Here is a 12552-nt window from a genome sequence, read left to right as displayed (position 1 = left end):
ACACCATGAGTTTATTTGCTCAGGAAGAGCCTGGTCTTTTTCAGAGCTCCCCTCATTAGGACAGTCCAACTCACCAATGGATTGATACATTCATGTATCATAGTTGAATGGACGGGGGGGTGGAAACTATAGGATGTGGGACCCAGTTGAAGGGAGTAGGTACTTGGGAGCATGCCCTTGTCCCGAGTGTCTGTTGCTCCCTCTCTCTTCCCCTACCCCATCACTTCTTCCTGGCTGCCCTGAGCTAAGCAGCTTTGCTCTGCCGTTTTCTTCTGCCATAAAGTTCTGTTTGCCTCACCCTGGGCCCAGAAATAAAAGAGCCAGCTGACAATGGACTGAAACTTCTGAACCATGAGGCAAAATGAATCTTTCCTCCTTTAAGTTGTTCTTATCAGGCATTTTGGTCACAGGGATGGAAAACTGAATAACACAAGGAGCAAGATGCAACCAATGCCTGTCTCTAACAACTAGACCACCAAACTTCACTAAAGTGATCCCTTCTGAATCTCCATGAGGTTTATTGTCCACATTCTGGAATTCAGTGTCTTACCATGATGTGCTCATCCATCCCTGACAATATGGTGTCACAATTAAATGAACAGATTTCATATTCTAATGAAATTCCAGATGTCCAGATAGCTTCACACTGTATTGTAGAGCCTAGGGGCTTCAAATAGTTCAGAGAGAAATTATTAGCACGTGCTACCATGCTTGCACCCTTCATCTCTCTAATGGTGGCTCCAATCTCCCCCTTTACTACCTTTATCCCCAGCCTGCAGAGAACAGCACCCCAAACTTCCTAGCAATGCAGGTCAGAGGTTTCCATTTGCTTCCTAGCAATGTAGGTCAGTGGGCAGTGTCAGAGGTTTCCATTTTGCTTTAGCACAGTGAGATCCTTTCTCCAAAGCCAAGGGCCTAGTGTGGGGTTTATCCAATTTCAAGGGTTAATTATGCACTTGAAGAAATAACCTGGATGTTTGCAGACCCAGGAGCCCCATGGTGAGCCAGATTTTGTTTATGTTAATTACCTGGTCTGCGGGCTCCCAGTGTAACGTGCAGACCTGACGTTGTGGGAGGCTGGTGTCTATATCAACTCAATCTCAGTTCACAATACTCCTTAGCATTCTGCCTGTTTCTTTCCTGTCAAGTCCCATGACTAAACACTCAAGGTCACTCCAGGTGAACTGGGCTGGCACAAAATAATCACACAGAGACAGAGAAATACATTTTGAGGGGTTCTGTGATGGCTCCTCTGACCTTAGGGGTCTGTGGAAAGAGAGAGAGCCACTGGAATTCTTTATTCTTATATAGGGAGGTTCCATGGAACATTCTATCCCAAAGGGCAAAGGCATAGGATTACAAAGGAATAGTTGAGTGTAATTCAACCCTAGTGGGTGCCACTTAATCCTGGATCCATGCCTTGATATTCGAGCTGGGCAACCCCCAAGTTATTGGGGTCTGTCACTATTGCCAGACTAATGCAGTAATTGTTCAGAGCCTCCTGCTTCAGGACTTCAAAGTGTCTGCATCCAGTGCAGCTCCAACACCTTCCCCTGGTATAGTCTCCCGGACAAATCAGTAGGGTTCCTTGGTAGAAGGTCTGAGGAAATTGTCACTGTATATACTCACCATGATATTCCAGGTCCTTCTTCCTTCAGATGTGGACAACATCACAGTTTGGAATCTGAACATTGGCTCAGATTTGGAAATTGAGAATGGAAACATAATTTGTTTTTATTTTTTTTTAGAGAGAGAGAGAGAGAGAATTTTAATATTTACTTTTAGTTCTCAGCAGACACAACATCTTTGTTTGTTTGTATGTGGTGCTGAGGATTGAACCGGGGCAGCTCACATGCCAGGCGAGCACGCTACCGCTTGAGCCACATCCCCAGCCCATGATTTGTTTTTAATTGGTTCAAACACATTCAGCCTCCTGATCTTCAACTGCTTTTTTATCACAGATACTGAGCACTGTTCTGCAGGCTGACTGTCTGTTTTGACCCTAAGGACACCACCCTTCATGAACCTTCTCCACAGCCCTCTGCAGGTGGAGCTGCCTCTGCTCTGCGCTTACTGTGGTGGCTTCCCCTCACTTGTGCTAGTTAACTGCCACCACTTGGTCTCCAGCTCTTCAGGGCCAGGATTTCTCCTTAGGTATTAATGAGCCTAACTCTAGGATCACCTTTACTACGTTTACCACCAGCCTGCAGAGAACAGCACCCTAAACTTCTTAGCAATGCAGGTCCCTGTCACCAGCTCGTTTCTGAAGACTGTGATAAAAGTGGGGGGCCTGCTGGGTCTCTTACAAAATATGGGTCTGATGCCTTCCCAAAATCTCTACATTCCACACCCCCACTTCCCTCAGCCTCTGTATTCCATCTGTTGAGAGTTGGACATCATTTTTTCCAGTCTTCACAGAGCTCCTGGAGCCTCACAAATTACCACAACCTAAGCAGCTTTAGCCAGCCCCATTTATGACTTGACAGTTATGAATTCCCAAGTCCAGTAATGGGTCTCACAGGGCTAAGGTCAAGGTGTCAGAAGGTCTGTGAAACTTACTGTAAGCTCTGGGAATAAATAAGCTTCCAAGCTCATTCAGGATGTTAGAATTCAGTTCCTTGCAGATGTAGGGCTAAGACTCCCAGTTCCTTGATGACAGTAATTTGGGAGCCACATTTAGCTCCTAGAGCTCTCTTTCTAGCCCCCACACATAGCCCCTAGAGCACATACCAATCCTTCTCTCACTGAAACCTCTGACATCCTCTCAACTGTTTCTGATGTCCCCTCTGCCTGCCTCTTCTGCAGCATCTCTCCAGACAGAGAAGGTGTCTGCTTTTAAGGATTCATGTGATTTGATGGGGTCACCCAGATAATCCAGGAACATCTCCTTATTTTCAGGTCCTTAACCTTAATTATATCAGCAACGTCCCCTCTTCCATGTGATGCATCCTGGGCCTGGGCATCTTTGGAGCTCATTCTTCAGTCACCAATTCTGCTTGTGTGAAATCCATGAGGATCAAGGAGACATTGCTGCTGGAGAGGAGACAGGGACCCAGGAGCAAAGATCCCAGAAATAGGGGAATGAATTGGGGAATAGTAGCAATGAGAGGAATGGGAGCTCTACTCTGGTGACAAGTTAGGGAATGGTAGAAATCAAAGAAACAGAAAGGTCTGAGAACCACAATGAGGAATAAGGTCTTCACCTCACCTCCTAACCCAGGAGTGCAATGTCCCCGGGGAAGCGCCATGCAGAGAGAACTTGAGAGGGGCTGGGTCCTCGGGGAGACCCAGGCTTCTGTTAGGAGGGACATCTTGAAAGGATGTATAATTTACTCATGTCCTGTAAGAAGAGAGGGCACCCACCCTAAGGCTCAGATCTGGCACCTGCTGCTGGAAGTGAGACTCCTGGGAACATGTCTGACTCCAGAACAGGACTTTCTTCTGCCCTGTTGTGGGTACCACAGGCCCAAGGAGGAGAGAGGCTGTGCCCTTTGTCCTGATAGTCCCAATGTGCATGTCCACATTCTAGGATATTAGGTGGATATTAAGACATTGTTCACAAACAAGAGGTGATTTTATTGAAAAACCTAGTGAACAGGGAGATTCTTAAAACTGAGCTTCAAAAAACAGAAATAGGGAATAGAGGAAAATATTTTTTCTTGTCATATGTAATGGGGTGTTGCCAGGAAGCTAAAAAGTTCAGTAGCAGAGAGAAGATAGAAGCCTTTGGGAGAGCGTAAGTTCTCTTGATCTTTCTTCTTCAGTCTCTGGCACATCCCTGACCTGGACCTCGAGGAGTCCAGAGCTCCTCAGAATCTTCTTCATCCCCATTGACACCCAACTCCAGCCAGAGTGGCACCTCTTACCCACTCACAGCCCAGCTCTCTCCTGGGCTGCTCAGGCAAAATTTCAGAGTAATGTGACAGCGCCCCCGTGTGGCCACAACGCTGAACACAGAAATCCAGTTCAGCTTTTCCTTCCTACAAAGGATTCTTTGGAATCCCAGCACCAGGACAGAGCTCTGCACACTGGGGTCCTCCTATCCCCCATGGTACCAGGTGCAACACGTTTCCTAAGACCACAGTGGTATTCATATTTCCCGTCCACTGAATGAGCACAAGGCAGGAAAGGTCTCCAACCCATAACATCTGGATCCCAGTTCAGTGTAGACCCACAAAAGTATTAGTGCCCTTAGTCAACTGGATGGGAACTTAGAAGCCAAGTTCCTATCATTTGTTCTGTCTGCTCCCACTGGAACTTGGGATGCCACATGAATCAATCCAGTGATTCTCCAACCTTGAGATCTTAGGAGGAGTCTGGGGACATTAGCTTTAAGGAATTCTGGTCATGGTGCTTTCTCATTGTTTTAGTCACTTTTTCCATCACCGTGACCAAAAGAATTGACAATAACAATCACAGGAGGAAAAGTTTATCTGGAGCTCACAGTTTCAGAGGTCTCAGTTCATAGATGGCCAACTTCATTGCTCTGGGTCCAAGGTGAGGCAGAACATCATGGCAGAGGAAAGCAGCTCAGGTTATGGCAACAGAAAGCAGAGTTCTGCTCACCAGGGACAAAATATAAACCCCAAAGGCATGCCCCCAGTGACCTACCTCCACCACACACACTGTCCCTGCCTGAAGTCACCTCACCCCTCCAGTTAATCCATGTCTGTTGATTAATGCACTAATAAGGTTAGGGCTGACATAACCCAATCATTACATCTCTAAACTTTCCTGCATTGTCTCACACATGAACATTTTGGGGACACCTCATATCTAAACTGGAACATGAATTCATTTCATACTTTCATTTCTCTGGCCTTAACCTTAACCATGAAGGGTATTGGCAAGATTGGGTCTAAACTCAAGGGATGAAGTGCATATGGAGAATTCAAGGTCCTTGAACACCAAAAAAATAAAGGATTCTCAGAAGTAGATCTAATCTAATGAAGTATGAGCTAAAAACTGAGTCAAGTGGGTGAGTAAACCCAGTTTTATATTATTATCCTCAGAAAAAACAATAACAATAAAAAATAAAAATGAACACAAAAATTTTAAAACAAATTGCTTCCACTAAAAGGATCTACCTTGACCACAAATTTAGATTTTTACCCTATAGTTATTTATTTTGATGAGCACTTTTGATGTGATCAATATATCAAAAGTAAAATATATTCAGATTCATTCATTGAACAAATATATGTATACACACACAATCTGGCAGGCAATATTGTAATTGTTCTGGGAAAATAGCTTTTAAAAATAACAAAAATCCATACTTCATGGGGTGTTCATTATAGTTTTAGGAGATTAGGAGACAAAGAATAAATTAAATGACAGTGGTGTTGGTTTATCAGGTCATGATTTATGCTGTGGAGAAAAATCAAGGCAGAAAAGGTATGTAGAAGGTAATAAGTATGAGAATTGGAATTTTCTAGAAGTCAGGCAACACTGAGACCAAAGACAGGAGAGAAGTGAGGGAGGATGCCTTGGGAGACCTGGGAGAAGCCCTCCAGGCAGGAAGGTCAGCAGTGCCAAGGTCATGAGAGAGGTGCATTGCTCAGACTATTTCCACTGAAAGCAACTCACTGGGGGATTTTGAGACCAAAGTATTCCTCATGGGCCATGTGCTTCAGACAAGAGGGAGTCTAGGATCCAGACCTGTGCTTGAACCTTGATCCAGTGCAAGGATGTTGGTTTAGCCTCAATGGCACTTCCTGGCTCCCTGGTTCCTCTTCCCAGGGGTTGTAGGTGCAAGGTTATTCTGAGTGAGAATCTGAAGGAGGCATAGAGTGATTCCCAGTGACTGGAAGCTCTGCAGCTCTCACTTCACCTGGGAACTGAACTGCAGGAGTGACGCTCTCAGTGAAAACTGTCCATACACCACCACGCTCCACTCCAGACTCACCATTCCTGTGAATTCATTCAGATAGTGGAAAGGACATTTCCTAGGCCATATTTCCTTAGATCTCCACGAATAGGGCTTTACCAAGTTAAGTATTTATTGTTTAATCTCAATCTCTCTCTGGAAGGTGTTTCAAGTAAACATTTTTTAAAGACTTTACACTTTTTCTGCCTAATAATTGTGAATGATTTTCAATTTTTTTACACAATATCATTTTATTTACAAATCTACATAGTTCTTCTTTAAATATGTCATAATTTTTTTCTTTTCGGGAGATTTGCTGCACTCCCCATTTGTTTCTCTTACCCTTCAGGTGCCAGAAACCTGAGAACCACAGCTGGTGCTGAACATCATGCTTGACTGTCTTACATCCTCAGAGTATCGAGATCTCTGCCCTGTAATGTGGATTTTTATTGTTTATTTCTAATTTCCCCACTATAATTGTGCATTATGATATAAGCCATTCAAGTCCTTTGTCCAAATAAGAAAATAAACACTCCCATAAGATGTTTCCGTCTTGTCCTTCCTTCTCAAGTCCACTGGGTATAGACTCTGTGTCAGATGCCAAGTCTCATTTCCATCCCATTTCCATTGTCTAGAATGAAGATGCTACTAGTAGCCAGGAAGGAGCTGCTTCCTCCCAGTTTGAGTGAATTGCATAAAATTCATTTTTCTTTTTCCATCACTTGCCTAATTCTTAATTGGAGCTGGTGGCCAAATCCCACCAGCCAGGATCCAGACAGGATCCCTGGTCTTTGCTGGTAACTGAGGCATTATCCAGGGTTGAGTGAAAGCAGCGCATGGGACCTAGAAAGTGGATCTGCTCCAAAAACAAAGTTTAATATCAAATCTAGTGAAAACCTCAGGGCAGAACTTATCTTAAGTGTTCCCTGAGAAATATAATTGCTGACATGGTCAGAGGTGTGGGTCACCCTCATGCTAAGTCACTGCCTGGGCTCCCACAGGAACAACTCCTTGTTTGAAAGGGCAATGAGTAGCACCAACTCACATGTCATCAAATTCCTCAGCAATTCACAAATCCTGATGGAAATAATCTTTATCAATTAGAGAACAGAATGGGGGTTTAAATCCATGCTCAATCTCTGGAAAGATCCATTAAAAAAACGATAAAAAGCAGTTCCTTAGGAGATGGCAATAGGGTAACTGGGGGAAGAGGAGAAGAAGCCATTTACTTTTCACTTGTGAAATTTACAGATGAGGGTCAGAGATCGATATGTAATTAGGGGGATTCAAGGTTTTTTATTATTTATTTTACAGTACTGGGGATTGAATTCAGGAGCACTCTTCCACTGAGCTACATCCCACCTTTTTATTTTTATTTTGAGACAAGGTCTCACTAAGTTGCATAGGCTGAATTTGTAATCATCCTGCCTCTGCCTCCTGAGGCAATGGAACTATGGGCATGTGACACCACACCCACCTGAGATCCAATGTTTTTGCAGACTGATGCTTATATAACTTGGAAATCTTCTTTAAGAAAGAAAAGAATCCAAAAATATAAATATAGTATTACACACAAAAGCAAAAGATGGTTAAGAAGGCCCTAAGCAAGTGAGAGCTCCTGAGCAAGTGGAGGGGCCCTGAGCTTCATCCTCATCAGTCTCAGAGTCATCTCACTTCAGGCCTCAACACAATCTGAAAGCTTCCAGAGAATTCACACAGTTGAAGCAAGAGGCAGAGGAGCCATGACTACTGGTGGGGGCTGGTGTCTGTGAATCCTTCAATTCCTGGTCTCCAGTTTCTCGTGTCTCAGGCGATGGGTACATTCTATTTAGAGGCTCTGATCCCTTCCATGGATGTGGATGACTTCCACAATCTGAGGCCACCAACTTCGCACAATACCTGCCCCAATCAAAACTCACTGATCTACATCCCACACCACCGTGCCTCAGCTTGGGAAAGGGGGTAAATAGGACCCCTGAAAACCAAGGATCTCGAATCTTGTCATACTTTCAGAGAATGGAAAAAATGTCCTGGCAACAGGGACCTTCCAGGTGTCTCTGCTGCCCCTTCAGCTAATGCTAGTCCTCTTTCCTGCAACTGATCTCAATGGAGTACTTAAAATCCCCCCCACCCCCCACACACACATACTCCTGGAGTGACCAAACGAAGTTTTGAGGAGGAAAATGAGGAGTTTGGAGATATCTAAAGGCATCTTGTCCCTATAATTTCATTTCAAATGTATTTTTATTGAAGCTTTGACTTGAAATTAAAGCCAGTATCTCTGATGCTTTCACAAATGTGAGATACATGATGCCTCCACCTGTCCTAGTTACCTGGATCCTTTTTTTTTAATTTCTAGAATGCAAGAGGGGTTTTGTTAGAGCTTCTGAAACTCTCACTGATGCACAGCATCAAAACTACTGATCTCACAGAGACCTCCAACATGACAGCCCAAACCCAAGGAAGCAAAGACCAGCACTCACTAAGCAGAGGTGCACCTGCATCTGGCCATCTGAACCTGACAGGGTAAGAGAAAGCTTCTCACTTTGTCTCACTTTAGAAGCCCCATGACTTTAACAGAGCAAGGCCCACACACAGAAATGCAACTCAACAGATGGTTTGCTGGGTGCAAACACATGCAATTAAAACGCTTCTGCTTTCCCAGAGTCAGTGCCTTTTTATCTGAATTCCTTTAGCCACTGTCCTCTTCCCAGGGATGCTGAGGGCAGAAGACATTGGCATCAGAGGCTGATAAATGCCCAGCAGAGCTAGACACTAGCACTGTGTGGTGACAGGATGGCATGGATGGACAGATGGTCATAAAATTCAGTTCCTTTAAGTAAACACAGATATCTAGATCCTTATTTTGAAATCTACTAAGGACACGTTAAGCACACACACAAATGGAGAGAAGAGTACAGGGAAGTCCCGTTCCCTGCACTCAGCCATAGCCATGAAGCTCTCCAGTCTTGATGCACCTCCTTCCCTACCCAGAACCACACTGGGTCTTTCTGAAAAAAAATCCCAAACAGGATGTTATTTCATCTGTTGATAATTATTTTTGAGGATGTCAGTGCTGAGCTTCTTTAAAGAGAGAGTGCAAGCTCTGGTGTATGTTTTTTGTTGACTGTTCAGCACCTCTCAGACTCTCCTAAGAGCCCCAGCTCAGGCTGAGAAGTCCCTATGGAAGGAGATCTATTTCACATTCTTCTGGCTGTTTTCAGGGCAATTTTGTCCATTCTAAATTGTGCTCTCACTCTTGCAAAGAAACCCCAGCTCAGATGAAAAAATTGTCAATGGTGATCATTTGTACCTCCAAATCCTCCCTTTTCCCCCAGTGATTCTGACTTCCCCCTTGAAGAAGAGGAGGAAAATGGGGACCAGAAAATCGAATGGCTAGTACGCCATCTGCAGGCTATTTGCTTGAATAACAGGAAAGACCAACATGACGACAGAACAGGGTGTATTTCCTTCAGATAATTTCCCTTGGAGCAGTCAGAGCAACAGGAAACAGGACACTAGCAGAGGTCTGGTCACATGTTCACTCTTCCACTTTCCTTCATTTGTCATCATCGTTTTGTTGACACTTCATCCCCAGAGAACCTGTGATGACCCGGCCTCCAGTTTAGTCACTTCCCTCCCAGATGTGGGTTTTCCATTCTCTTTGTCAGAAACACTACCTGCTCTTGGCTTATCTCTAAGACTTCAGGCTTTTTCTGGAGAAAGCTGCTGACAGAGGCTGCCGGGTGGACAGAGCCCACCTTTAGTGCAAGAAGCAGAAACACGTGCTCAGTATTGTAGATAGAACTACACTACAAAGAAAGTACTAAAGAAATATCTCAGGTTGAAAGAAATCATACCAGATGGAGACCTGAACCAACAGATAGGAAAAATAACATGAGAAATGTTAAGTCTATTGGGGGAAAAATACTCTTTTTATCTTAGTTTCTTTAAAATGCAAATGAACAATATTAACCATTTTGCCCTAATTGACCACTACAGAACACCACAACTATATGTCACTTTATATTTCTTTTTAACAGATACATAAAAACATAAAAATTAGACATATTTATGGGGTACCATATGATGTTTCTATGCATAATGTGTATATACATATACATTATGTAATGTTTATATCAGGTTAAACATTTCCTCATCAATTTTTTTTCTTTTTGATGGTACTGAGGACTGAACCCAGGGGCACTTTACCACTGAAAGTACATTCCCAGCCCCAGCCTTTTTTTTTTTCCCACCTAAGACAAGATCTCACTAAATTCCAGAGGCTGGCCTCAAACTCATGATCCTCCTACCTCAGTCTCCTGAATGGCATGTGCCATCTTGTCTGGCTTAAAAAGACTCTCAGGGAATTTTCATTTTTTTTCCCTCAGTGCCTCATATACTCTATCAGTGAGCTAAATCCCATCACTCATTTCTTTTATAGTGAAAACATTCAAAATCTTTCTTCTGGTTTAAAAAAAAATACAACAAAGCCAAGCATGGTGGTGCTGAGGAGGAGGATCACAATTTTGAGGCCAGCCTCAGCAACTTAGTGAGATCCTGCCTCAAAATAAAAGATAAAAAGGACTGGGGATGTAGCTCAGGGTAAAGGTCCTTGGTTTAATCCCCAATACCAAGAAAAAGTATTTTTTCACTGCTATGACCAAGAGACCTGACAAGAACAATTTTAGAGAAGGAAAAGTTTATTTGGCACTTACAGTTTTAGAGGTCACAGTCCATAGACAGGCAGCTCCACTGCTCTGAGCCCAAAATAAGGCAGAACAGCATGGCAAATGAGTGTGGAGGAGGACATGGATCCAAAAAGCAGAGAGAAAGAGTTCCCCTCATCAGAGGAAAAATATAAACCCCAAAGACACACTCCCAGGGGCCCACCTCCTCCAGCCACACCCTATCTCCCTAGGGTTACTTACCATCCAATTAATCCCTATCAGGGAATGAATGCCTGCATTAGGTTAAGAGTCTCATAACCCAATCATTTTACCTCTAAACTTTCATTGACTCACACATGAGCTTTTGGTGGACACCTAATATCTAAACCTATGTAAAATAAATTATATTGTTAAATCTATTGGGGAAGAAAACAATAAATTTCAAAAGTCTTAAAGACCTATCTTGAAATATCTATTTTGCCATATGTATGTCTTCTTTTGGTATCTATACTAATTTTTAAAGTGCCTAAGTATATTCACTAAAATGAGTCAACAATAAATTTCAAAAGTCTGAAGTCGTACATAGTATGTTTGAGGACAAAACAGATTTTATTGGAAATCAAAAGCAACTTATCTAGAGGGAGAAAATAAATATTTGAAAATTCAAAAGCACCTTTCAAAATAACCTGGATCAAAGAAGAAAACTTAAGAGAAATTAGAAAAATATTTTGAACTGAATTATAATGAAAACATACCACTGAAGATTATGTAATACTATTTTAAGATTTTTTTATAAAGATAACATTAATCAAAGAGAATATGGTACTGGCCAAAGGGTATAGAACAGAATGGAGAGGTGAAAGAGAGCTACATATGTGTAGCTGTAGTTGTTCTTGTCAGGTATTTTTGCAAATCTAACATAAAAACCAAGACTTCCTCAAGGCCACTCAGCATCCCTCCTGAAAATTGAGAAAACTCCAAATGTACATATTTAATTGCGAAGTGTGTATGTGTGTGTGTGTGTGTGTGTGTGTTATTGTTTTTAAGTCATGAACATCAAGACAGAGAAATCATCCCTAACTTGTGATTGCTCTAAGCCATTATTTAAACAAATTCACTGACCTTATTCACTTGTGAGGAAAAAAAAAAGTGGTATTTTTGGTCAGTTAGTCTGCTGAGGGATTCTTCCTTTCTTACTGGATTGAATTTGTAAATTGATTCATATGCAGTTTTCATCATGAGTAAACTAATTATAGCATAAAGATTTATAAATTCTTACTGTATCTTTAAAAAAAACATACAAGTTTCCATTTTCAATGATGGCAGGCCAGCCTGTTTCAGACTGAGCCTCCTTCAGGAACAATGGTGAAAGTGGCTGGTAGGTAAGAACATCCACATTAAGACACCGCAGAGCCACCAAGGCACTGAAGACTCCATGAGACCAGAGTTCAGAGAGGGAAATGCTAGGTATGTGCTGTCAGTATTTGGTAACACTCCGCTTCAAAGTATTTGTCAAAGTCAGAGTGGTAACTAGGAGTCCAAGAAGTATAGTAGGGCTTTTGGCAGACTGCACTAGTGGAGAGATTTAAAAATAGAGAAAGAATATTTACAGAATGAAAATGAACGAACTATTGCAATACACAAAATACAGATATCTCACTAAAAATACATACATATATACATTTAATCAATACCACCTAGACACAAAAAAAGCAGAAGCTATATGATTCCATATGCATAAATTCCAAAAACTGAACTAACTAATTCATAGCATTGTAAGGCATGAAAGCAGTTACTTCAGTGTCCTTATTTATTTAGAGAGTATCTTGTTGTTGTTTTTGTTTTGGGGGGATTATTTGTTTTTTTTATCACACATACCATAGGTTTTTGCTTTGTAGCTAGCTATGAGCTTACAAAAAATAGATTTAGAGCAAGTTATTTTATTTATTTTGGACTTAATAATTCATTATGATTTATAAGTGTTATTATAAAAGTGTAACTTCATGAAACAAC

This window comes from Urocitellus parryii, chromosome 8, assembly GCF_045843805.1.
Source record: "Urocitellus parryii isolate mUroPar1 chromosome 8, mUroPar1.hap1, whole genome shotgun sequence".
Lineage (NCBI taxonomy): Eukaryota > Metazoa > Chordata > Mammalia > Rodentia > Sciuridae > Urocitellus > Urocitellus parryii.
Note: the sequence above shows the minus strand (reverse complement) of the source record.